General features: G+C 46.4%; 1 protein-coding gene across 1 annotated transcript in view; it reads right to left on the minus strand.

The window, feature by feature from the left end:
* Nucleotides 1–26,943, minus strand: part of XRCC1 (X-ray repair cross complementing 1) — a 795,788-nt gene that overhangs the window by 80,485 nt on the left and 688,360 nt on the right. The gene's annotated exons all lie outside the window — the stretch shown is intronic.

Below are 26,943 nucleotides of genomic sequence, written 5' to 3' on the forward strand. Positions count from 1 at the left end.
TCCTGGATATGGTAGCAACATGCATTTGCATAAAACACAAGGGGAAGCAGTTACATAATAGGAGAGAAATATTAGATCTGTGGAGATTGTTTGAAGAAGTGCCCCCTCCCAAAAAAAAAGAGAGCTAGGTACTGATTTGCCATCTACCACTGATAATCCATTGCTGATACCTGAAGACGACTTGGTGTTGCAAGAAGGGGGACCACCAGTAGAGGTTACTAGATTGTACCCAATATTAAATAAACCAGTGCCCGCAGAAGGATACAGTGACCCGACATATGTGCCCCCAACAACATTCACTACGACTCGAGGGCCAACAGCACCGCCACCGTATGAGAGGCATAGACAGCGCAACTAGGTAAGTACACCCACAGTAAATATAGAGAAACTAACAGAAGACTCGAGTCTAGGCTCTCCATAGCAAAAGATGAGCTCTCGAGGATAAAAAACATATGTGAACAGAGTGGGGCTAACGCTACCTGGTCAGAACTGACAACAAGAACACAGGGTCATGATAAAACAATTGAGGAAGGGTGGAAGAAGGGGGAGATACTGTTCAGAATACAAGAAGAACCAACTCGAATAATTGAACTAGAGGAAAGGGAGGAGCATACTGACGATGAGATAATGGCCACAGGAGGTAGAGAGGAACTATTGTGCGATATAGAAGAGGACTCCGAGGAAGGTGAAAGATTAAGTATGGCGATGGAAGGAGGAAATGAGGGGATGGATGGTGCATGTTCGGGAAGAACAATGGAAGAAGAATGGACAGGACGACTAAGGAATAGGTTGGGGAAAATGGCGCCACTAGGAAAGAAAGGAATGAAGGTGGTTACAGGCAAGGCAACAAAGGGGAAGTTACAACTCCCACTAATATACAGGGGAGGAGGGAGGCCGAATTACATACCCTGGGCTCAGATGGACAAGGCCAATTTGTTAAAGCTATTACCACCGCTATCAGGAGGGGCAAGCAAGTGGATATATGCATTTGAGAAACACACAGCAGGGGTACCACTAGCAATAGGTGATGTGAAAAGTCTGCTAGTATCGGCAGTTGGGGATCAAGCTGACAGAGTATGGGTAAAGGCTGGCTTCCTGGGGGTAACAGACTGCGATCGCCATGATGGTGCCTCTTTTAACACAGTACGTGCAAGGGTGTGGGACGCATTAAGAGAAACATTTCCAGACACCCCAGATTTGCAGTCAGTCATGCAATGTACGATGAATGATGGAGAAGATGCTGTGGATTACATTTTTCGGGTCCAGGAGATGTGGAGAGCGGGAATGGGAACGCCCTGGTATCAGTCAACCTCATTATTTTACTTCATAATAACGAGAGAGCTCCCTAAAGAGGTACAAAAAGCACTTGACAAAATTGCAGGCATTGAAGCGAAAGTGTGGCCCGAAATACAGAGCATAATAGTTCACCACTGTAAAAGGATAAAGGAAAGGGAAAAGGAAATAGTGCAAAAAAGATTGGCAGACGAGGCAAAGTTAGTACAAACAAAACTGGTGAATGTCGCTGCAGCAGTAGCCGCGCTCCCACACAGCAGGGAAGGAGAAGAGGAGGAGGAGAGGCTGATAGCAATACAGGGGAGGATGGCAACGAATCGGTAAGGAGCAGGGCAACCACAGTGGAACGAGCAGGAGCAGAACGGAGGTCCGCAGTGGCAAGATTGGGCCCCTCGAGGGGGACGAGGTGGGTACAGGGGTCACAGAGGGGGTGGACAAGTGTACGGGGGAAATGGAGGGAATGGATGGCAGGGTCCCAGAGGTGTGCAGGGAAGTTGTTGGAACTGCGGGAGGTGGGGACACTTTTCTCGAGAGTGCAGAAACAGACCACATAACGGATTTCAAGAGATGGAACAATATGGTAAACCCCACCCGAGCCCATACGGTCTTCCAATGGGATGACAACAGAGGGAACAAGAACAGGGGTATGTAGAGCAAAGACAAGCACAAAATTATAGAACACAGAATTACCCACAAAACAACGTCAATATGCAATACACCCCAGGCAACCCTTTCGCCACGAGTGCCAATGGAGCACCAGCCCCGGCCCCCTATAGTGGTGTGTCAGTAGTTTCAGGAAATGTCTTCAGCCAGGGGGGTACAATGAGACAGCCAGCATAGGACAGCCCACAGAGAAGACTTGCGTGTCCTGTTCTATCTACCACCTACGATGAAGCGGAGGAACCATTGGTAGGGGCGCAGATAGGAAACAAGCAGTTCATATTTATGGTGGATTCGGGAGCAGAGAAATCATGTATCCGTGAAGGCCGGTTTCCGTTATCTAACCGTAAGTTAGAGACGCAGGGGTTCTCTGGGGCTGTAATTGAAGTTCCTTACACAGAAGATTTGGATGTGACAGTGGGGGGTAAAACGGTAAAGACACCCTTACTTTATTATGAATAATCGCCAATAAACCTGCTTGGAAGGGACCTTCCCAGCAAGCTTAACATGACAATTTTGTTCACAGAAAGAGGAATAGTGTGCTCAACCCCAGGAATATGCCCATTGCGCATAATGCTAGTGGTACACGCCCGAGCAACAGCACCAGAAATACGCGGCATGCCAGTGGACGAAAGAATGTTTATTGAAGGATTAAAAACACTGGCCCAAGTAGTACCCGAGCTAAAGAAGTTAGAGTGGAGGGTACCAGCAGAATTCATCTTCCGCCCAATAGTACGCCCAGACATAGCACCAGGTTCAGTGGTATCCTTAGACCTGCATGCTGTGCAAGTATCAGCCAAAAGGATTGCAGTAATTGGGATGGATATAGATGGGTGTGAATGGCGCACTGTACTGTGCATCAACGCTGATATCGCCCTACGTGACTTGTCTGATGAGGATCTCTTTTCCGATTCAGAGAGTGATGGCGAAATAATAATGGAAATAGCAATACCCTGTGACATTTTAATTCAAACAAGACAAGTGCCCGTCCAGTTGATGGCAGTGGTGGGAGCACCGCCGCCATTTTTTGATGATGACATGCGACTGGTGCCAAACAATTTGTGGACAACAGGCCCCCATGATGTAGGCTTGTTGCATGGAGTGACACCAGTAGTAATAAAACTCAAACCAGGGGCAATTGTGTCCCGAGTGAAGCGATACCCATTGTCGCGCGAAGCTGAGGAAGGGATAAAAGAGACAGTAAGTGCATTGCTAGCACAGGGAATAATAGTGTCCTCAAGCTCCCCATGTAACACTTGTATCTATCCGATCAAAAAAGCAAAGGGAGGGGCTTGGACGATGATCCAAGATTTACGCCCCCTAAATTACGTCATACAAAAAGAATTTCCTTTGGTCCTGAACCCTGCATCCATACTGTGCAGTATCCCGAAAACGGCATCACATTTCACAGTGGTTGATTTGAAAAATGCATTCTTCTCCATCCCCTTGGCAGAAGAAAGCAGATACTTGACAGCATTCACACTAGGGGGGAAGAGATGCGAGCATTGCAGACTACCTCAGGGGTACTGTGAGAGTCCAAGCATATTCAACCGCATACTACACGAAGACCTGGGTAATTTAACAGTTGAAAGCACGATCATTCAGTACGTAGACAATTTGCTCGTCTGCGCACAGAGTGAGGAAATGTGCAGAAGAGACTCGGTCACTCTCTTAACACTGCTGGCCAATAAAGGGTACAAAGTGGACAAAGGGAAACTACAACAGAAGTGCTGTACCTGGGGCAGCTGATATCAAAGGATGGGAACAAATAATACCTGACAGAGTGGAAGCAATAAGGTCAGTGAGAGAACCAACCACAGTGAAGAAGATGCAAAAATTCCTAGGAATGTATAGCTAATGCATAGCATGTATACTAGATTATGCAGCCTACACCAGACCTTTGCTGCAAGCACTTAAAGAGGCCCAGCAAGAGAACAGGAAAATAGAGTGGTCAAAAGAAATGAGTGACTCGTTTGGGTCACTAAAAGAGCTAATTTCGAGTGCTCCAGTACTCGCCAATCCTGATTATGAGCGTGAATTTTACCTGTTCTCACATTGCAGGTCTCCCAACCTTCATTCACTACGCCCAAAGGGCCACTTAATGGATGACTGAAAAGAGGTTCGAAGAGGCTGAAGCCAACACCTTCTGTAAGCAAACAATAAGCATGGCAAAAGAAGGTTCTGCTCCCTGCTCTGGGGCTCTTCAAGAGCTCCAATCATGTTTCTGAGAGTTGTGTTGAATCTTTCAACATGCAGATTGGTCTGTTGATGGAAGGCGGATGAAAATGTGCAAGACACCCCACACTCCTTCCACAAGACCAGCATGTAATTATACATAAATTTCGAGCCTCTTTCAGACACTTTCTTTAGGGAAGCCAACCCTGATAAAGATGCCTTATAATGCTTTTGCAACTGACTTGGCAGTTACTGTTTTGAGTTGGATGGCTTCAGGATATCCAAAGTCATAATCAACAACCACCAGGATAATACTCCTACCAGGGTAGTTAGGAGGATCAAGGGGACCAATAATGTCAATCCCTACCCTCTCAAATGGTATACCCACTTCTGTACCAATGGAGCCTGGATCTTTGCTCCAATTTTGCCATATAACTTACAAGTGGCACAACCCGTACAGTGGATTTCTAGTTAGACCCATCTCAGGCCAGTAGAAATGCATGGATAACCACTCCTTAAATCCTTCTGGTTTCAAGATGAGCTGCAAGGGGGACCTCATGTACCAACTGCAGGAGGAAGGTTCTAACAGACAGAGGAACCACCAACCTCTATGGTCTGCTGCTGTGAACTCTATAGGTTCGTTATATAACAACACATCTTTCCAATAGATCCCAAGGGACTCACTCTCCAACTGGGAAAAGGTCAATCTTCTTATGCCTTCCAGAGATGGACACACACTGTGTAACCTTGACTGAGTTCTTCCCTAAAGGCCACCCTCCTTCTGCAAATAAACATTGCCACTCAGGGTGATCATGAGGATCGAGAACCTCAGTCAACAACTCTTCCTCATCTTCCTTGTTTGAGACTTTGTACAATGTCTTTCTGCTGTATCTCCCACAAGACCTAAGTCTTTGAGATAACCTCCCAGCAGACCTCTACCTGGGACTTGCCTCTGGACGCTTAAAGGAATTCTAACCACTCCTCCATTTACTGCTAGAGTGACAGGCATTACTGTAACATTTTTAGGGGGTCATAAGCAAACTTGGTGGGCTTAAGAGGTGCTCAGGCCAGCGCCTCTTGTTTTACTTAAGTGGTATCCACCACAGTTAGACTAGCCCCAGTGTCCCCGATAGTAATGGTATCTGCCAGCCACCAGGACACTACCCTTAAAATACCACTTAGTATTGTCAGATAGGGCTACATATACATCAGCAATTTACTGTAACCAGGACCCAAGGGACACTAGAGTTACTTCTGCCCCAACCCCTTCAGGAAAGGAATCGGAAGTGAGGGCTGCCCCTGTGAGCATACTTTCCTCCTAAGGGATGGCCAGCTTAACAGAGTAGACCCCTCCCCACCTAAGGTCTTACCCTTACATCTGGGATTCCCCTTCAAATGGTCACTTGCTCTGATAGTAACTCAGGATCCTGAGGATATGTGTATGTAGGGAGGCTAACTATGGCCAGATTCCTGTTTGGGATGGTGAGTCCCACTACCCTTGATATGATCTCCATGTGACTTACACCTTTTAAACATTTTTGTGGGCCTTATGGGAACCAGGTTTTTCAGTACTTCCATCCTCTTTTTGCATCTTCCCCTCCTGCTTACCAGTACGACCCTTGTCATTATGGGATACCCACAGGTCTGCAGCAATGACTAACTTCTGAAGCTACAACTCCGTCAAAACAGGCAAATGCTGTTTGAACTCTGGGGGAAAATAGACAAAAATATGCTTCAGCATAACCAAAATTCATCAAGCCTTGGAACATGGTTACATTATGGCCTTCGGCACACCCACTCAAGTTTGTAAAGGAATCATTTACATATGTGCAACAAATTACATTCTCCTTTACTTATTCTTTATATAGCGCTGAAGACAACCAAGCCCCAGAGGCATCAGAGTGCTCACCGGACAAAACAAAAAAAGCAACAAAAAAACCTAACATCTTCATTCTATTTCTAGGGCACGGGAGGCAGGCAGAGAACATCTAAATAACAACTCATGCAAATAGGTGGGACTTCAAAGCACGCTTAAAGCAATCCAACAAGAGAGATCCTCTCAAATTCAGAGGAAGTCTAACGGGTATGGGCTGTTAGATGCGCACATGCGCGAGGAAATAACCAAGACAATTGAACAGTATATTGTAGAAAGACAGATGGAGAAATATAAAGGGTACACTGAGTTGGTAAACCCAACACCATGGAAAACTAAGCCCGATTTGATGCTGCCTCCTCCTAATAATGAAAGGGTTTTGCCAGAGACAGGGAGAATGGCTCAAGGAGAACAATGAAAAATGGGTGTAAGTTCAACCCACTTGGCAATCCCGAAGGCGAGAGCCATGGGACAAAATAACTATCACGGCTTTATCCTAGAATGCAGAGAACATCCCTATGATCAGTATGATCTTAACCGATCATGCATTCTTAACATTTGTAAAGAAATACCGGAATTAAGAAACATAATATCTTCTGACATTGACAGAGTGGAATTCTTGAATTGTCAAGGTCGAGGATTATGTTTCGGTCAACACTGTTGGCTGATATAGTATGGGAGGCGAGAAATTCATTTACCCATATGGGCTTCAATATCTACAGAGAAGAGTGCCAAGACTTAGGTGGTGAAAGGATGGGTTAAAAAAAATGGGCCCCTCGCATATTTGGGTCGAAGATTGGAGGGCAAAACACCTACAGAAATGAAAGATTTGACCATGCATAACAATCCAACATCAAAGAAAAAACCAACCTCCTGTGCTGGAATACACAGGGCTTCAAACATTTTGATCAATACCAATAGTTCAGAGCTTAATGAGTTTGATATTGTAGTACTGCAGGAAACTTGGTTGGTTGAATCGCCCATTTGGAATGGATTCGATATAGTGATAGAAACTGCCATTTCACCTCTTAGGGGTCGACCTATGGCAGGACTTCTTGTAGCTATAAGGAAATCCAAAGGATTCAAAGTCATAAACCTGAATTCTGGTACGCCCTTTATTCAATTCATCAAACTGTCAAGTGAGACCCACACCTTCCTATTAATTAACATCTATTGGGGGAAAGCACACTTGTCATCAGATGGCTTTTTTGAGCATCTGGAGGAAGTTTTTGTGAGAATTGCTTTGGAAAAAAATGTTAACTTTGTGCTAGTTATGGGAGACATTAATCTGCATCTGGCTCTGAAAAACCAGAGAAAACTAGCGAATGATGAAATAAGGTGGAATCAGTGTATGGAAAATATGCAATTGGTTATGGTCAATGGTGCCGTGGAGGATGACATCCCTCCAGCGAGTACGTGGCATAATGGATTATTCGAGGCTACTATTGATTACATTTTTGTAAACAAAGCAATGATGAACATGATCCAATCCCTCAATATAAGACCTACTACTAAAAGTGACCATCATCAACTTTGCTTAAAATGGGAATTGGAGACTAAGCCCGTAGTAAAGCCTGGGAGGACTTATAATGGCTATGTAATTGCCAACAATGCAAGAAATCGATTGAAATGGTCTGATTCATTAATTTGTTTCGATAAACAACTGTCTTGCAATTCTGGGAGGGATTATGTGTCGTCTATGCTTCAATATGTGTCAATTAAGAACTCTGTACAAGGCCAAAACCATAAGCATACACATACATTTGATATAGAGGTGAAGAACAAAAAAATCAGAGCTACAATACCAGATATGTATGTTAAAACATCTCCCGAGTGAGGAAAGGACGTTACAAATTAAACAACTTCCTATGAGATACAGAAACTGGCAAAAAGGAAGGAAAGCCTTGTGCTTTCAGAGAGATAGTGAATTCATGTTAAAAAAGATTGCCTCCAAATCGACGGCTGAAATTTGGGGTGTCCTAAACAAGGCAACTTTTAAAGATCAAACTCAGTCCAAATAAACCCTATTTTGGCTGAAACTTGGTGTGCGTACTTCGTTCAAATATATCAATCACCGTTGAGAGATAGCCAGATCGCCATTGAAAGTGAAAGTCAAAACTGGAGTCATTTAATTACATTTGATCGGGACTATATATTACTGTACATAGCAAAGCTCAGTAGCTCGAGGGCTGCTGGTCCCGATTGTCTCAGTAACAAAATGCTCAAGGACAATCCTAAAATATGGTCAAGTATACTCGAACAAATATTCAATGAAGTGTTACGGTCTGGAGTTGTGCCTAGTTCATGGAGGAAATCCATTCTTATCCCGTTATACAAAAAAGGCAACAGACTAGATCCAGCCTCCTTGATTGCCTGGGAAAAGTTTTTGCACGTCTAGTGCTTCGCAATTTTAATGGGTGGCTGGACAGCAAGGGACTAAGAGATCCATGGCAAACTGGTTTTCTAAAAGGCTTAGGTACAGGAATCAACCTGCTATGTATAAATGTGGTTATCGCCAAGCAAGCCAGATTAAAAGCTCCTTTATATGTGGCCTTTGTGGATTTTAAAACCGCTTTTGATGCAGTTCCAAGGGAACTTCTCATTATGAAGTCAATGAGAAACAATTGCCCTTGGAATATCCTCAAATGGATTATCGATCTACACTCTCAAACCTCAATACAAATTAGATTGTCTAACGATGGGAGCTTATCCGAGCCGATCTACAGCTACAGGGGTCTTAAGCAAGGGTGTATCCTTGCGTCCTCTATTTTCAACTTCTTTATCCTTGACATCGGTAAAGAGTTTGATAATATTGTGACTGATTCCCCAAGGTTAGGCTTGTTTGAAGTTAAATGGTTGTTATATGCTGACGACCTCCTATTGCTATCCAAAACGCCAATGGGCCTCAGAAACATACTTGGTGCCTTGGAGAAGTATGCTATACATAACAGAATGACCATCAATACTAAGAAAACCCAGGTGATCCAATTTGGCAATTGTAAACAACAAACCAAAACGTTGGGGTGGAAGCTGTATGGAGAGGAAGTATAAGTAGTATCTGATTACACATACTTAGGCATAAACATCAGCAATGATCCCAATGACTCCCCTTATGATTCCAGTTTAAACACCAAGTGGAAGAGCCTGATATCCCAGTCAAAAATTATCAGTGCTAAATATTGTAAATTCACTATTGCTCCCTTGTTGGTTTATTACAAACAAAAAGCACTGCCAATTCTGTTATATGGTGCAGAAACCAAACCAATTCAATCCAACACGTTTTGGAACATGAAGGAAGGCTTGTATTGGAGAACATTGTTGTGCTTGCCCTCATCTGTACCCATAGCCCTGATAAGGCATGAATTGGGTTTAACATCTATACACGCCGTTTATAAATGGAAAGCATGCATTCTTTATAGGAAATGTGTACTGGAGGAGCATAGGAACGGTCTTGCTGTACAATTGGCTCATTATATACAAACATCTAAGGATGCTTACATCCTCCGATGGAAACTACAGGTGCAGAGGGTCCTGCAAGATGCAGATATAACAGAAAACCTACTTATTCAAAATCCTGATAAAGCCAAATGTAAAATGTGGGAGATGGATTGGATAGAAAACAGAGATCTGTGCTTTAAGTACAAAGATTTCAACCAAAATCCCTTTGCCCTTAAAGCTTATGGTAATACAGAAGCGTATCTTTTAAAATCCCTGAGTGTCATGCATCGTACTGGTCTTCTGCGCCTGAGATTGAACTTATGGCACACGAGAGCAGTAACAGCAAAACGGGCCAAGGATATAACCGTGACTAAAACATGTCGGTTTTGCAATGCTGAAGATGAATCCATTGAGCATATTAGCACGAAATGCGACATGTTAAAGGGACTGAGAATTAAGCACTTCAAAACTTTATTTGAACACAAGTTACACATGGGAGCGAAAGAACTCTGGAAATGTATATTCCATGTGTATTCTAAATCAGTTGGGTATGCATCAATAAATCTTCTAAATTAGTTAGAACTTGACAGAGATGGTATGAATGAAAAAAAGGAAATCTCCTCACAGTGACAAAACAGCTAAGCCCAAGGTCTTCAGTTATATTTTGTTGTTACAAATTGGAAAGTCTAAAGAGGTTGTGTTTCTTTCCTTTTAAATTCTTTATTTTTTCTCCTATCTTTTTTTATGTATATGTTGTAAATAATGATTGTTTGTAATGAATGTTTGATGGATTTAAACGAAAAATGTCAAAATGTATTTTAATTTTGTATATTGAAAGGTTGAGTTTCTCAACCATACCAATAAAAAAAATGAATACATCCTTGCCATCATATACTTGATTTCCATTTCGTGGAGCCTTAACTCCTCCATTCTCGAGTCATATATGGCTTCTGCGTCAGAAGTGTTAACAGATGATAACAAAGCCCTCTCCACAAAATCACTTATACCCTGTGTGGTTTCAAGAACGGTACCATTACTAGTGCTAGTTCCTGCATCATCTGTACGACTTCCAACAGGTAAAGCATTCTTTCTCGACTCCTGATGATCCATCAATTTCTGCACTAAGTCAGTTTGTCACCAGAAGTAGGGAGATCCCTCTCTGAGCTCAATGTCCTACAACATTCAACTTGTGTAGAGTAGTAGTACTTATGAATGTTTACACAGAATAACAGATTAAGTAACTTTTACAGGCCTAAAACCTTCAACGCTCATTCTGTGTACTAAGAACTAGTTGATCACTGCAGTGGATCTTTAGAATGTCAAATACCTTCTCCTACCGCACCAAATGTTAAGCTGGATTTTTAGATTAAACCTCAGGGTGGATTCTGAGAGGCCAACCTATTAGGTGAACAGGAAAGATACTGAAGTGTAGCCAAAACCAGTCAAGCTAGTAGAAGGGCAGTAAGGCTTAGACTCAGGAGAAGTGCGAACATGGTCTAGGGCTACAATGAGACGCACACATCACTCCAATAACTTCATGTAGAAAGAATAGTACACAAATATACAATTATTTATTAGGCCTTTAAGATGCACTCTAAGCATTTTAAAATAAAAAGTATCAAAAACTACTATCAAAAAACATCTCCATTCACATTTGGGGCTCTACGGACATAACACCAATACTTACTTTTAGAACCAGTTATGCAATTGTAGCAGAGTTGGAAGCAATACTTTAAGTAATTGTGAGTTGTAAAGTAACTGAGAAACAGAAAACCATTAATTTCAGTAAAAGTAAAAACAGGTAAATTATGTATCTATCGTACCGATGAACCTAAAATAAGGCCCTTAGCACTTAGTAATTAGTAATTACAGGGAATGAGGCCTAGTGATCAAATGTCACTATTTCAACAAAACACACTGTTCAGATGGGTTTACTACTGGATAGAGACAATAGGTTCTGCAAAGACAACAGGTTGTAGATAAGTGTTTCAAAGGTAAGCACACTTTAGAACGGTTTCTCTCCCAGTCCCACCACTTAAGGGAAGTTCCAAAGGGGGATCCTTGACCAGTCCACCACTGACCTTAGGTTAGAGAGAGATTGGGTGAGATATTTACGCTCATGTAATCATATAGCTGGTGGGAGGGCAGGAAAAGGTAGTATAACGTACCCCCATTACTCAGATTCTTCTAGCGACCACTTCAGGGGTTCCTAGATCTGCTGGGCCCACTTACTTCTGCAAAATGTGCGGTTGAGGGAGGTTTCAGGGCCACGGGTGCAGAGGTTCATTCTGGCATCAGGATTAGGGCAAGCTAGTACACGGTTCAGGCCCAGATGATACGGTTCTTAAGAGAAGACTGGAGAGTTGGACACCCTTGGCACGAACAGATGCAGACCTGTACGGGACAAATTACCTCACGAGACCTGCAGAACAAGAGTAATATGGGATTTGGCGGAGTCACAGGAGTCACGACGATCAGGCAATCTTCATAGGACGAACAAAGGAGCAGGCACCTCAAAGCTTCTCTTCAGTGTAGTAGGCTGCAACTGCAAGAGCAGACTTCTTGTTGTACATGTTGAATATCCACCAAGTTCAAAAGATGCAGTCGGAACTGCAAAGGGTGCAAAGCTAGCTCAGAGCTTGTCAGTCTACTATGTGTTCTAGAGACACTTCCAAAGGCTCAGCGGGTACAGTTCCTCAAGCAGGGGCCGGGATAGGTTGTGCCCACCAGTACTGGCATCAAAACACCAACGAGGGCCTTCTTGAGACAAGGACAAAAGAGCAAGGCTGGTCAGCTGCAAGTGCCGTCCTCTGGACTTTCATCAGGATGCACTTCTTCATTTGGTTCCTGGCTCCAATGATGATCTGTCCAAGCTGCAGGAGGAGTCCTTTTTATTCAGAGTTTGGACTAGAGTTGCCACCCGGCCCACCAATTGTATGGAGCTATGACCATTCAGACTTGTAGGGGGGCTGTCCAATCATGGACAGCCACTGGCAAAGCATTCTGCCGAGCATCTCTGTGGCTCAGATATGGACTGGGACCACAATGTCCCAGCCCACACATCCGGCCACATACACAAATCACCACTTTGCCTGGGAAAGGGCTTTACGTATATTCTGAGAGGCCAGGAAAGCAGACAAAAAAACTGGCAAAAATATTGTAGCATAGCCATTTGGGAGAATATGGTACTTTTTATGGGATGAAATGCAAGTGTACAAGTAAAAAGTGGAATAACAACCATGCAATTATGATAGATGATATGATAGTTTATTTGTATCGTGCTCACACACAAGTGTTTCAGAGTGTGACAGTGCAAGGGAGGAGAAACAAGAGAGGACAAAACAATGATCTTGCTAGCCCTAGTGACATTGAGAACGCGCAAGTGCAAGGGAGAGGGAAGTGGGAAAGTGCAGACGGGAGAAATGGTAAGTGCTAAGCAAGGTATAAAAACAAACACTGGCAGTGCAACCAGCAGGGTGGCAAGGGAAGGATTTAACGTGCAGACAAGGGGTGTCTGATAAGTGCAAGTAAGGGTACAGATACAAACCCAAGTGCAGAGGTTGCCAGGAGGCAGTGCGGGTGAGTGGGTGGGTCAGCAGGGACCTGGGCCCGAAGTCAGAGGGTAATCAAATTGCAGGGTACATTTATGTAAATGATGTGTCTTAATGACTGTGTACCTAAAAGATTTTTTTTTGTAATTATTTTTTATTGATATTTCACAAGAGATAGAAATCAAACATAACAAGGAACAAGGAATGTAACAAGGGAAGAAAACTCCCATCGCCCCCCAACACTCCCCCCCCCTCACCCTCCGAAATCTCAGAAGCAGTAGTACTTAAGTTATAACATCTTTGTAATAGAGGAACAAAGACCAGGAGAAATATGAACATAGCATAATATCTAAGTTCAGGCAAAGCTCCCTTTAGACTCTAGTTCACTCCCAAATCAGTGTCTTCTTGAGGGAGTATGATGCCAAGTAGTTCCATGCATTTAGGGCACCAGGCTCTACGTGCACTCTCTTTCAAAAAATTCAACAGGGGAGCCCAGCCAGACAGAAATTTCCCATGTTGACCCTGTAAGGAGTGTGAGAGCCATTCCATGGCCACGGCCGACCACAATCTCACCACCCATTCGTGCTCTTGGGGGGGGGGGGGGGGTTCATTTGACCTCCACCTGCGCGCCAGCGCCATTGCTGCCACCATCATCATAGTGACGTATACTATACGGCCCGACTTCCTGGGTATTTCCAGCAGGCTCCGATTGAGACCTAGCATGGAGAGACCTCTGTTGACACTCAGCTTGATATCTAGTAGCCGTTCAATTGCCTGGTGAGTACTCCCCCAATAAGCAGCCAACCTCGGGCAGTTCCACCAAATATGGGCCCACGAGCCACAATTCCTCCAGCACAGCGGCGTGGAGGACGCAAACATTTTATTAAGTCTAACTGGAGTTAAGTGCCATTGATGGATTAGCTTCATCCACATCTCCCGGGTCTGGATAGATCTAATTAATTCGGGATCTGCTTCCACAATTCCTGCCATTCTTCCTCATCTATTACTACGCCCGTGGCACCCTCCCATTTCTCCATGTATGCTCTGCGTGAAATGTCCTCTCCCATTTTAATAACCCTGTAAATGGATGCTATGAGGCCCCTATCTCCCTCATGTTTGTCTAGGTACTTCTCGAATAGAGTCAAGGAACGTGTGCCTGCCTGTTTCTGGTCTGGGTGGGACAACCAATGCCTCAGCTGCATATATCCATATCTATGGGTTTCCCTTAACCCGAACTCAGCCTTACACTGCTGGAAGTCCTTCAGCTTATCTCCCTCAAACATATCTCGAATCATCCGGCATCCCCCCAGATGCCAATCATCGAATGCCGAGGTTTTATAACCTGGTGAGAATCGCGGGTTATCGTAGAGAGATGTGTAGGGAGAGGGAAAGGTAGTTCTGTGCGCCTTCTCGATTGCTGCATCCCAAGCCTCTCCTACTGTCAAAGTGATTCGGCTCCTGTACATCTGCGGGGGTCTATCCGCTTTCGGGAGCCAAAGTGCCCCCTCTAGATTTCCGGCACTACCGCCCTGTTCATAGGTCTCCACGGGTTTCCCTGGTCGTCCCTCTGCCAATCTCGAAGAACCCTCACCTGAGCCTCTAAATAGTAAGCTCTAAAGTCGGGTTTCCCCAGGCCCCCCCGACAGATGAGTCCTCATAAGAGTCGCGGCCACCGTGGGTCTTTTGCGGCTCCAAAGAAAAGGGTTAGTAAGAGCATGTAGGGTTCTAAAGAAGGAGACGGGGACCGCCACCGGAAGAGCGGTAAAAAAATATAGCAAACACAGCAGCACCACCATTTTAAGAACATTAATACGCCCCAACCACGAGACGAACAATGGGCCCCAGTCAATCAGCTTGGACGTCATTCTCTCTAACAGAGGGAGGTAGTTGGCTCAATAGAGCTCGTCCACTGTTTTGGTAAGGTAAATCCCTAGGTATCTAAGTCCTCCGCGTGTCCACCTGAAGATGTAGCCCTGCTTGAGGCTTTGTTCTGCAGCTGTTGATAGTTTCAGGCCTAGGACCTCCGACTTATTGGTATTCACCTTCAGTCCCGCCACCCGCCCAAAGTAATCCACTTCCTCTTGCAGCGCCACTAATGATGTTATAGGGTCAGTCAATGTGACCAAGTTATCATCTGCAAAAGCGGCTTACTTATGGGTTCGCCCACCCCAAACACCATGCCCTTTATCCCCTCGTCCTCTCTTATCGCCTCTAAGAAAGGTTCTAAGTGGAGCGCATCGAGTAACGGAGACAGAGGACAGCCCTGCTTTGTGCCCCTCTCAATTTGCACTGGATCCGAGATCCGCCCATTGATCACTAACCGAAGGGATGGACTCTGATAGACCGCTTTTACTCTAGCCAGAAATTTAGGCCCAAACCCCATCTTAACCATAGTGGCAAACAGGAAGCTCCACTCCACGCGGTCAAAAGCCTTTTCGGAATCAACCGCTAGAAGAAGGCCTGGGATCTCCTTAATCTGAGACTTCTCAATCAAGTGAATCACTCTCTGCACGTTATCAGCCGTCTGACGCCCCTTTATAAAGCCCACCTGATGTGTATCAGTTTGGGCATAAGGGAAATTAATCGGGACGCCAAGATCTTCGTGTAGATCTTTGCGTCTACATTTATGAGTGCAATCGGTCGATAAGATCCACACTCCTTTGGATCTTTGCCCTGCTTATATATAAGCGTTACCTTGGCCTCATCCATGGAGGTCGGTAAGGCACCGCACGTGCCCACACAATTGAAGAGCCTAGTTAGGAGAGGGACTAGTATCTCTTTATGATTCTTAAAGAACTCGACCATGAAACCATCGAGCCCCGGGGCTTTATTTGGAGAGAGCCCGGAAATCGCTTTTCTGACTTCATCAGTAGTTATGTCTCCCTCTAGCTGATCCCACTCATCCCTTGAGAGGGCCGGAAGATCAACTCTATCCAGGTAAGCCTGCTGCAATGTGGGGTCAGGAGTACTTGACATATATAAGGAAGAGAAGAAAACTCCCTCTCCATCGCTACAGTGTCTGTAAATCTCAGACTCCCCTCAACCTTTATAGCTAGGATTGTCCTACGCTGTTTGTTCTTCCGCAACATTCGCGCTAGCAGCCTATCAGCATTATTGGCTTTCATGTAGTTTATCTGCCGCAGACGTAGTAAGCTACGTTCGGCTGCTCTAGTTTGGAGAAGGTTCAATTGCCCTTTCAAAGTATGAACTTTCTTAGCGGCGGCCGGTGTGTGCTTAATGGCTAACCTTGCCATTGCTTCCTTGAGTCTCTCGCCCACCATCTCCTCTTCCCTCCTCTGCTCTCTCTCTCTCTCTCTCTCTCTCCTGGCTTTAATTGCCAAAATGTTCCCCCTTATCGTGGCCTTAAGAGCATCCCACCATATTTGCGGAGAAGTATCTTCCCAGGCATTCTTTTCCACATATTCCTCCAGCTCCCTATCAACTTCCCTGACCAGGACCGGATCCTTAAACAGTGCTGAGGGATAGCGCCATCTCCACAGACCTGGAGGTCCCCGCGATCTTTGAAGAAGTAATGTGATAGGGGCATGGTCTGATAACGCTTTGGGGCCGAGAGAGAGCTCTGCGATAAGTCCCAGGAGAGAGGCCAAGGTCCAGATATAGTCAATACGGGAGTGGGTTCTATGGACATAGGAGTAAAATGTGTATCCCCTGTCTTCCCCCTGTGTTTCCCTCCAAGCATCCACTAAGGCCAAGTCCTGGATTTTCTTTTTAATGTCTCTCGAGGGCCCGCCCGCCGAACCCCATCCATCTCTGCTTCTATCCCTGGACAGATCCCAAGCCATGTTAAAGTCTCCAGTTAAGATTATACGCCCCTTGGCAAAATCTCTTAACCGGACCAGAGACCTCTGGAAAAAGATATCTTGACCAGTATTGGGAGCATACAACGTGGCAACGGTATATACCTCTCCCCTGCCCTCCATCAGGCCTGCCAGGTACCTTCCCTGATTATCTTTCTGTATAGACTTGATCGACAGGTCCAGCCCACCCTTCAGGGCGAGAATCACCCCACCCTTCTTACATGACTGCGTGGCCTGATGAAGCCGTCCATATCCCCAGAGCCTAACCCTCCATTGATCTCGTGTCTGGATGTGGGTTTCTTGCAAAGCAACTATATGTGGGTTCTCCTTTCGTATGTATGTAGAGTTCTAACTTTCTCCTTTTAACTGGAGAGTTGAACCCATTCACATTTAACAAAACAATCCTCAACTGGTCCATGCTAAATAAAGATGCTGCTCAAAAGAACAAGGCCCCATACGCTATGCTTCTCACACTTCATAGTACCCGGCCTCTTATGTAGGGTCTGCAGGGTAGCCTGCTCGGTCTTCCTCTCTGCTCCTGAGAAACCCCCCCATCCCTTCCCCCAACATCCAAATCACCCCCTGGGCGGGCCCAGCTGGCAACATGCCCCCCTCCTCTCCAAAAGACGTGTCTGAACCTTTACAAATGCATTTGATATCAAACAGCTGAAACCAACAGAATGATGTAGGTGCCCTCCCCGGACTGCCTTTGTTGGGCCTCTATGAGTGCAAAACCCCAGTTCCACCCGGGGTATCAACAGAGGAAGACTGAGTGAGCGGGCAGGCCCCCCCCCCAGTGAGCCATGATCCGCCATCCGGGCGGAGCGCTTCCTGGACCGCTTCCGTTTGACCGTCGCCCACTCCCAAGGCTTGCCCGATCTGTCGCGACTAGGAGGGTCTCCTTGGTCTGCTAATGAGTGTTCCTCAATACCCAGCATTTTCATGCCTTGATCACATGTCGTGATTTTGCGTTGTTGGCCTTCCCACACAAAGCCCAGCGCAAAGGGATGGAGCCACCTGTACCTGACCTGTTTCTCCCGTAAGAAGTTCAAGACTGGCCGCATCCGCCTCCTTTTGTTGAGGGTGATTTGGGACAGGTCTTACAGTAAGAAAATCTCACCACTGTTGTAATATATATGCCCAGCTTCCCTCGCTTTTCCAAGGATCTTTTCTTTTGTCACAAAATTGTGGAAGGCCACAAAAAAATCCCTAGGCCTAGCACCTGGTTCCGAACGAGGAGGGCCCACCAAGTGAATCCTGTCGAGCTGAAAGTCTGCAGCTGTGTCCTCCTCAAGGAGATCTTTGAAAACTGTTGTAAGTGTTTGCGCCAGATCCTGGTTCTGCACAGATTCTGATAATGCCTTGATCCGTATGTTGCCTCTCCTGGAGCGATTTTCCAGATCCTCCACTTGAATCTCCAAGTTCTGGGTAACCTGAGCCAATGTTTCCAGTAGGTTCTCAGCTTTGCGCGCATCCTCTGTCAACTCTTGAACGGCCCGTTCGTTGGTATCTACACGCTCTTCGACCTTACGGACATCCCGCTTTATATCTTTCAGGCCCTCAGCCAAATCCTCCCTCAAAGTGTCCATCTGTTTCTGGCCTGCCAACGTAATTTTATCCACCATTTCGCCAAGGAGCTGCCGAAGGGCTGAGTAAGTAACATGCCCCTCTTGACGGTCTGAGGAAGATCCTTCGCTTTGCCTATCCTCGCCATCCTCCGCTGAGAGCTCACTCCGGTGATGGGTTTCCTGGTCTTGGTCCTTGGCCCAGAATTTGGCCAAGGAGGTCTCGCGGACCCTTGCAGTGCTCTTGGAGGCCGATGGGGGGTCACGGAGCCTATTCCTGGACATGGCGGGCCACCAGCTCTAAACCTCCACCTCAGAGAACACAAAGTCTCGCTCCGCCACTCGGCGTCCTAAAAGGCAGGAGGCTTGATGATCCGTCCCCCCCTGTGCTAAGTCCATGTAAGATCTCCCGAGCAGGTGTTAGCGCACCACTCCACCTGGAGGGCATTGTGCTTCTTCGCCAGGCCGTGTATACCCCACTCGCGCACTCCAGCTCCCTCTTGGTATCGATGCGTGATCCAGCAAACGAAAACTGCAGGTCTCCCAGGCCTGAGGGACCTCCACAGACCGAGTCCAGACAAGCCGCGGACCCCGCACCCTGGGTCAGCGATTACCTGCTCCAATGAGTCAATGCGTCGTCTGGGGCGCACCCTCCACTCCCCAGCAGATGCACAGCCAAGGTGTAGAGCTGGCCCACCAAGTTACAAGGGCCACAAAGTCTCAAAATTGTCGCTGGATGTCCCAGGCGGGAATCGACGTCTGCCGCAATCCAACGCTGGAATGGAGCAGCCAGCGCCAAAGCTGGAAGCCTGATCAATGAGGGCCACTCAGTTCACTGCAGCTCACCCTACTTCCCTTCCACGGCTCTCCGAGCCTCCCTGTGTCTCCAGCCGGCACTCCAGCCAAGTGCGGTCGCCGCCGTATCGTCCTCAAAAATGTGCGGCGTCTCCACCCGGTTCCACTCCTCCTACCGCTCCCGGCTCATGGAGCGGTGCGTACCCTCGGGCAGAGTCTCTCCCCGGCCAGAGAATCAAGGTCTGCGCAGGGGAATCAGCCGCCTCCAGAGTGAGCGGCCGGGGCCGCCAGACGCACCTCCGACAGCAGGGCCGACTCCTCCTCCACCCTCTGCCGCAGAGAGGGTAGACACCTCCAGACTGGCTCTCCGACACCCTCCAATTACACCGGCTGGCTGGAACTGCAAGCCGTGTCCCCTCGGCCCGCAGGGCAGGCGGATCGAAGCTCGGGAGCCACTCTAGTCTAACACGGGCGGCGGCAGTCGCCTGAGAGCCCTTCCAACAGCAGTGATCGCCGCTCCGGTACCCGATACCCAACCGTGGGCACAATTCTTCACCGCTTCGCGGCCCTCCGTTCTGCCGGCATGCACCCCCACCACTCTGGGTGCGACTCCCCGTCGATAAAGCTGCTATGTGAACGCCGGGGAGGGCTATTTACTCACAATCAGCCGTTTCGGACTGCTTACAGGGCAGGAGCTCTGGGGACACAGTGTTCAAAGGGTGGCGGCCATCTTGGAATTGTACCTAAAGATTTTATATTGAATAAAGATTTATGAATGAACGAGTAAAAATGTAAAACACAGTAGAAGAACATCTGCTACCACCAGTCCATCCTGGGCACATTGTAATTGTAACCATAAAGTTACAAAGGAAAAGGTATTATGTATACAAATTATGCTAAACGCACTTCACTTTAAGTAGATGTGTGCAGCTTTACAAATACAAGAAATCCACTATGGGAGACGTAGTCTGCCACTAGTTATTGGGATAGATCAATATCCACAACTAAGGGCTTTACTTCCCTCCAAAGAGTCAGGTCAGTAAGCAAACAAAAGCAAAAAGATAGGGTGACCTATATGAGTCTTTGGGAGGCAAGCAGCAAATCAAAAATCTAACACTCGCAACCCCGCCACCCCGTCCCACGGACAGCGAATCTAATCCACTCCTGGATGGGTTTTTCTTGTACCAGTCGATTATACATCCTGGACAGTCCATCAGCATTTCTATTTTGACGACCTGGCCTATGCTCATTAGTGAAGTCCAAGCCTTCAAGGATTATGGACAAGCTGAGCAGTTTTGGATTCCTCGCCTTCATGTTCATTAGCAATTTTTAGGGATTATGATCAATGTGTATGGTGAAGTGAGTCCCAAAGAGGTAGGGTTTCAACTTCCCTATGGCTCCTACAGTGGCAAATCACTGCTTTTCCACTGTGGACCACCTTAACTCCCCATCCTTAAGCTTAGCAGAAATGATTGCTCCTATTTCAGTGTCAGAGATAGTGTCGGTACAATAAAGGGTCTCTGGTAGTCAATCCATTGCCCTGAGGACAGGGGCCTGGCATAAGGAATCCTTTAAGCCCTGAAAGGCCTAATCACACTCCACAGACCAATAACGTTTTTGGGTTTCTTAGGTCCAAAGGGCCGCTATGGAACCACAGTCTGCCGTTCCTGTAATATCCAGTGAGGCCTGTTTGGAAAGATTCCTCTTTACTGCACCTTTCCTTCCATTTTTATGGACCCCCAAACCTTTTGCTTTCATTTTTGTATCTGACCTGTTCTTTTTACAGTTCAGTGAAGCCTTAAGCTTCACTATACAGGCTTTTGCTCATCTGTTTTGGGGAAACAAAGTGACATGTCCTTCAGGCTGTCAGCACTGGGAAACATTGTAACATTGTTTTCCTTTGTCTAGTTACTTTGTTACTACTTTTAGTAAACCGTTATCAATTGTGGTAACTTTTTATCATTGTACAATGCATCTAACAATACAGTACAATGGGGTACACTTTTTGTTTTGCCCTAGACTAACACCCAGGGGGTTTTTGGTTATCCTAGGTGTGCTAAATGGACAAACTGGCTGCAGCAGTGACATTTTACCATTTTCTATTGCATTTCGTTTTAGCCTTACTGTGTTTGGCTAATAACTGTAGCTAGAGATCAAACATGGCCATGCTACAAGGTTTTCCGCTTGTCCTTTGACCATCTGGCCTTTTAGCCTTCTTCCTGGCCTGTGAGGCCAGGAAAATCCTTATATGGACTTCCAGTGCCCAGAAAAGCATAGGCTTTTGGCAGGCTACTGGAGGGCAGTGTGTGTTTGCTGCCAGGAAGTGGGCTGGGACTTTCTGGTCCTGATTGGACTACTGCTGGGGTGGGTGTGTGTGGGGCAGATCTGTCATTGGCTAGTGGGAGCTGCTGCTCTTACCTGGCTTTTGGGATAAAAAGAGGACCGCTGCACCCACTCTAGAGAGATTCTGGAAGAAACTGAAGGAGCCAAGACACCTGTCCAGCTACACGACATGCGAGGAGACCGTGGACCAGTCGGAATAAGGCTTGGCGACCAACCTCTGCTGCTGCCCTGCATGAGCCCGGTCGTGTGGAAGATCTCCAGCAGTCCTGCGAAGCAGCTGCGACCCTTGGAGAGGAGGGACCATCCATTGTCGACATCAGCTCGGAGTCCTACGAAGAAGAGCGTTCGGAAGTTCCACAGGACTGCCCTGTGGCTGCCCACCTCTGAGTTTGGTCTACCGTGCTGCTGACGTCACTGTTCCAAATTTAGGCTGGGAACTTGGGTTGGGGGTCCTCAGCTTGTGCAACAAGACTTACCTCTGCGAAACTTTGTGGTCCTAGCATCAAGGGGACTCGAGATCGAATGGAAAGTCTGACCGCAGCAAGTGAATCCATTTGCGTCGATGTGCATTAGTGGCTATCATGCAAAACTGCTTACCTGTGTCCTTTCCTGTCCAGAGAGGGGCCCTGCATCAGGTTCCGCTACATTCTTCAACTGGGAGACCTTGCACCAGCATTAGAGACCGACTGGAGAGCTGCTCGAACCTGCAACCCCTGGGAATCTAGGGCTGCGGCTGACAGCAGGAAATGTAACCTGGGACCTTCTTAATAAAAGTCCTATGAAGAACCAGAGTTTGCGGGGTGAGTTAAAGCGATACTTACCTGCACCCCTAACTCACATTTAAAAGTTTGGTACATTTTAGATTACATTGGCTTTGCCATTGCTTGTTCACACAAGCACTCCGAAAGTTGGTAACACGTTTGGTAGCTAGTTTAACTCACACCTTGCCACTTGGAACTGTTCCCTGGACCACAGAGACCCTCCTTTAATTTTTTCCAGCTTCACAAAACTGTATGGAACTTCGACGAACTTTTGGGCACAAGGCCCCATACATCGTAGGGATGTACTTCTGAAGTTATGATTAAATCTCTGTTGGCTAGTAGTGCTAATACTAATCTGTACCTTCCTTTTCATGGGTTTGATATGTATTTTGCCCTACTCCAGTAGTTGTATATATGCATCTAATTTTTAGTATTGAGTGATATTACCTGTTAGTAATCATTTTTCACTGTTTTTTGGCCATAAGTAAAGAGGTATTTTTATACCCGTTTGTCTAAGTGTGTTCCTTGACTTTCACTGTGTGTGCTCATTGTGGATCCCTTACACAAGCTCACTACCTCTTGAGACTTAAGCCTAGACCACTCGCCTTGCTGCCTTGAACTGGTTTGACTATAGCTCCCAGAGTTGTCCCTGTCACAATATAGGTTGGCCTTCTGTACATCTGTCCACCAGGCGAGAATATAGAAAATCAGTCTTAACAAATTGGTGTACAGCGGTGGGATGACCCTCTCCACTTAACATCTAGCTGTTTAGTGGATGAGAATCAGTATTGGGTACCTCAGTGTTGTAACACTGGCGGAGTGTCTGGATAACACCTACACAGTACACTGTGTTCTTTGACTGCCTCGTAGTTCACAGTCACATACGAGATTTGATAATATGGAAACAATTACTTGAACTACTTTAAGTTCTTCAAACGTGGATCACTTGAAAAAGTTGTGTAGTGGCAGAGGCCTGACACTCTCTGGCACTAAAGCTGAACTAATTGTACAAAATCTTGATTTTGAGTAGAGTAAGGGTGTACCTACACTAACTAATCGTAGTGATGCTGGAGCTGGACCCAGCAACAGTAAGGGAGTTGCTGCCACTGCAGCTACTAATGTTGAGGATGAGGATGAGGAGGAAGAGAGTGAATCCTGTTGGACTATTTTCTGTCACAACCTCAGAGGCTGAGGCAATGTTTGACTTAACAAAGGAGATGCTCAGGCTCAAGGAGAAAGAGCTTGAGTTTAACTTGGCTAAGTTAGACTTCGAAAGAATTGAGAGGCAGGAGGACAGATCACCAGATGGAGCATGCCAAGCTTCAGGCTTCACAAGGTTCTTCCAGAGGATCTGGAGATGGTTCTGGTTGCTCTTCGCATCCAAGATTCCCAAAAGATCTGCTTAATGTGTATGAAGAGAAGAATGATATAATTGATTGGCTTGTAACTTTTGAGTATGCACGTGAAGTACAAAGAGTGTGTGATGCTAGTAGGACTGCATGGTTGCTCCGTTCATTGGCCCATTCTGGCTGCAGTGCCATTATGAAAATGTCAAAAGCGGAGAGGCAAGCTTTTGCAACACTTAGGAAAACTCATCTTAAAGTTTGGGAAGACTCCTGCCCAATACTTGAGATTTAAAGTACAAGAGAAAAGAATGTCTGACTTAGGTTACTTTTGTTACAGATTCTTTGAAAAACTTGCGAGGCTGGGTAGAGGGTTATTGGGTAACCACCTTTGAGGGAATTATTCATTTGGTCATGATTGAGCATATAAATTAGCATCTTGTTCCCTACAGCTTAAGCAACATCTGGCTGACTCTACGGGGTTAGATCCTAACAGGTTAGCCATTGCTGGTTACTTACGGGTCTCACATAGTGTCCCACAAGGACAAGCCTGCTTCAGGTAAGCAATAAGAGGGAAAGAAGCAGAAAGAGGGTGGGGGTACTGATAGAACTCTGTCCAAGAAGGCACACAAAACGTTTAATAAGGGGAAATCACAAGATTCAGGTCAGGGTAGTGGGACTAATTCTCACAAGCATGAGAGTGGTTTCTGTAAGCCTCCCTTTCATGTCAAGACCCAGTGGGACCCGTTACACACGTGGAGAAAGTGACAATAAGAAGGGGGACTGCAGGTGTAAGGGTAAGACCTTGGGGTCCACTCTGCAAGTCTGGCCTTCCCACTGTATGAGGAAGAATGCCAGGGGTGAGTCGGAAGATAGGCTAGATTACTTGGAAACTGGTAGTGCTGGAGCTTCTGCTCCCATCCGAGTACTGTCCCTTAGTCATTATTCTTCTAAGGATAGTGTTCAGGTAGCAGGTATAAGTATATACTGTTAGGAACCCTGGGCCCAGTCCTACTGATGTAGCTTCCTCCATGTAAACCCACAGGTTCTTGCCAGAGATCCAGTTGGTTGGTAGGCCCTCTCTCAATTTTCTAGTAGCATTTGTCATTAGAGCTGTGCATAGAGAAATGGTCAGGGCACCTGTCAATGTTAGGGGAGTGGTTCCTAGAAGAGTTCTGGGTGAGCCAAGTCTTCAAGATGTAGGTCCTGATAGACACTCAGACTCTTCAAGCACTTGGTCTCAGAGTCAGGCTGCCTTAGCCAAGCCTAAGGGACAGCCTAGACCCAAGGGGAAACCCATGGCCAGAGGAGTCAGAGACAGAGGGAAGGAGAATATTCCCCCTGTCCTACCTACAACATCTGTTGAGGTAGTTGGTAGAGGCCCTATTCCAGGTTTGGAAGAAGGATTCCCCTGAAAATCGTGGATCCTATAGGACTCCTGAACTACCTAGATGTCAGGCCTAATTTGATTGGCCCTTTGACTCTCGAGACCTCAGGCAATAGATTACAATTGGTGACTGTGTATCACAATCTCATATGTCATTGTGCCACCCCACACAGAATGACTGCAAAGTCAGTCATTGACAGCTTACTGAATGACAGTTCCAGAGGTCGCTCCTCTTTTGTGCTCAGTAGTGATTAGACACAGTGGAAGGAGGGTGAAGTGACCTGACAAGTGTCACTGAACTGTCATCCACAGGAAGATGGTCAGAGAGAGACTTGTTATAACTCTCTTTTTAGTGAGCCCCAGAGAAGGAAGTGGGACCCTCTCCTGTTAAGCTTACTTTGTAAATTCCTGAACACATGTGGGTAGTCTGGGCTTTGCCATGTGTTAGGCAGAAACCTGTGCAGTTCCCTCTGGGACCACTGCAAAAGATTTAGGACTACAGGTGTCTGGCAGTAAACCCACTTGGTAGCAGTCTGTACCACACAGATTCACTTAGTAGCTGTGACTGAGCAGTCAGACTTCCCTCAAGAAGAGTTAGGCAGTATATAGAGTATTCCCAATAGGTCAAGAGAACACAGTAGAACAAGTAAACACTGACAAGGGCTTGGTGTAAAAGAGATAATTATTTATTTAAAACCACATCCAGAAAAACACACAGGCACTAATGGTAAGCAATTCAAAAACATGGTCACTAAAAGATATACACGCCCTTAAAAGAATATTAGACAAGTCTTAAGTAAAGCCCCACTTATTTTCAGACAGCAGTGAGCGCTTAACGTAGATGGCACTCTAATAATTCGTTTTAAAAAGGGAGAGGAGAGCAGAGAACAAGTTGAAACAGATCCCAACACTTTTACCAGAACATAACAAAATAGGGAGGCAGAGTAAAACCGTGAAGTGAGAGTTCAAGAGTTCGGATCCACTTTCAGAGGATCCCAACGAAATGTGTCCAAGATCACACGGTTGCAGTGCACAAGTCTTGTAAAGGTTCAAAAAGGAGTTGGACCAAAGAAAGGGACCAGTTAGAGGGTCAAGGCGGCCAGCCCAGTCCAGAAGGTTAAGGAGTTATTATTACCTTGTTGCAATCTTTAGAAAGGGAGGCCTGGCGGGCACAGTACCTTAAAGTGGTGAGAACGCTCCAGCGGGGGCAGTTGTTCCTGGCAGCGGATGTAAGTTGGTGATTCGTCCGGGGGAAGAGAGGATCTCGTCGTGGAGGAAGACAGGAGTCCGTTGCACTGCCAGGGAAGAAAACGGCCGCCGAGTTTCTCAGGTACAAGGAGCGGTCCGGTGATTCGCGGTTCAGTGGTGAGTGGCTATCCGGCTGCCGGGGTGCTTGGCACGGGCAGTTTGACCACAAACCGGGCTGGGGTGCGAAGAAAGAAAGGAAAACTGGTTGTGCCCACCAGTCAGGGGAAGAAGCCTCTCCAGCCGGGAGATCTTCTCTGTCGTCGGGAAGTGGTGAGTTGGTTCTGCAGGGCTCCACCGGTGGTGTCGTCGTGGTAGGTCAGCTCAGCTTCTCCCTCGTCGGATTCTCAGGTCCTGTGGTGACTTCTGAAGTTCCAGTCCCCAAAGCCCTGCTTTTATGCAGCATACCCCCATTCACTCAGCCTAGCTGTCAATCAAACATGCTAAGTGGTGAGCCGGCCGGCTCACCACTTGGGCCAATCACACAAGAGTGCGACTTGAGTTACCAAGGTAACTCAGTCCAGGGTGCCTAAACCCCCTCCCTCTCCCCCTGTGGTACCCAGACAGAGTGGCACCACTTTTGGAGGCTTCTGTGGAGAAGCTCGCCAAAAAGTGGAACAAAGGGCTCGACTTGGGTTGGAGTCACAGAAGAGAACACAAACGCCATTTTAGAATCGAGTCTTGGCAAAAAATCCC

This window comes from Ambystoma mexicanum, chromosome 1q (assembly GCF_040938575.1).
Source record: "Ambystoma mexicanum isolate Mex_15411 chromosome 1q, UKY_AmexF1_1, whole genome shotgun sequence".
Taxonomy (NCBI): Eukaryota; Metazoa; Chordata; class Amphibia; order Caudata; family Ambystomatidae; genus Ambystoma; species Ambystoma mexicanum.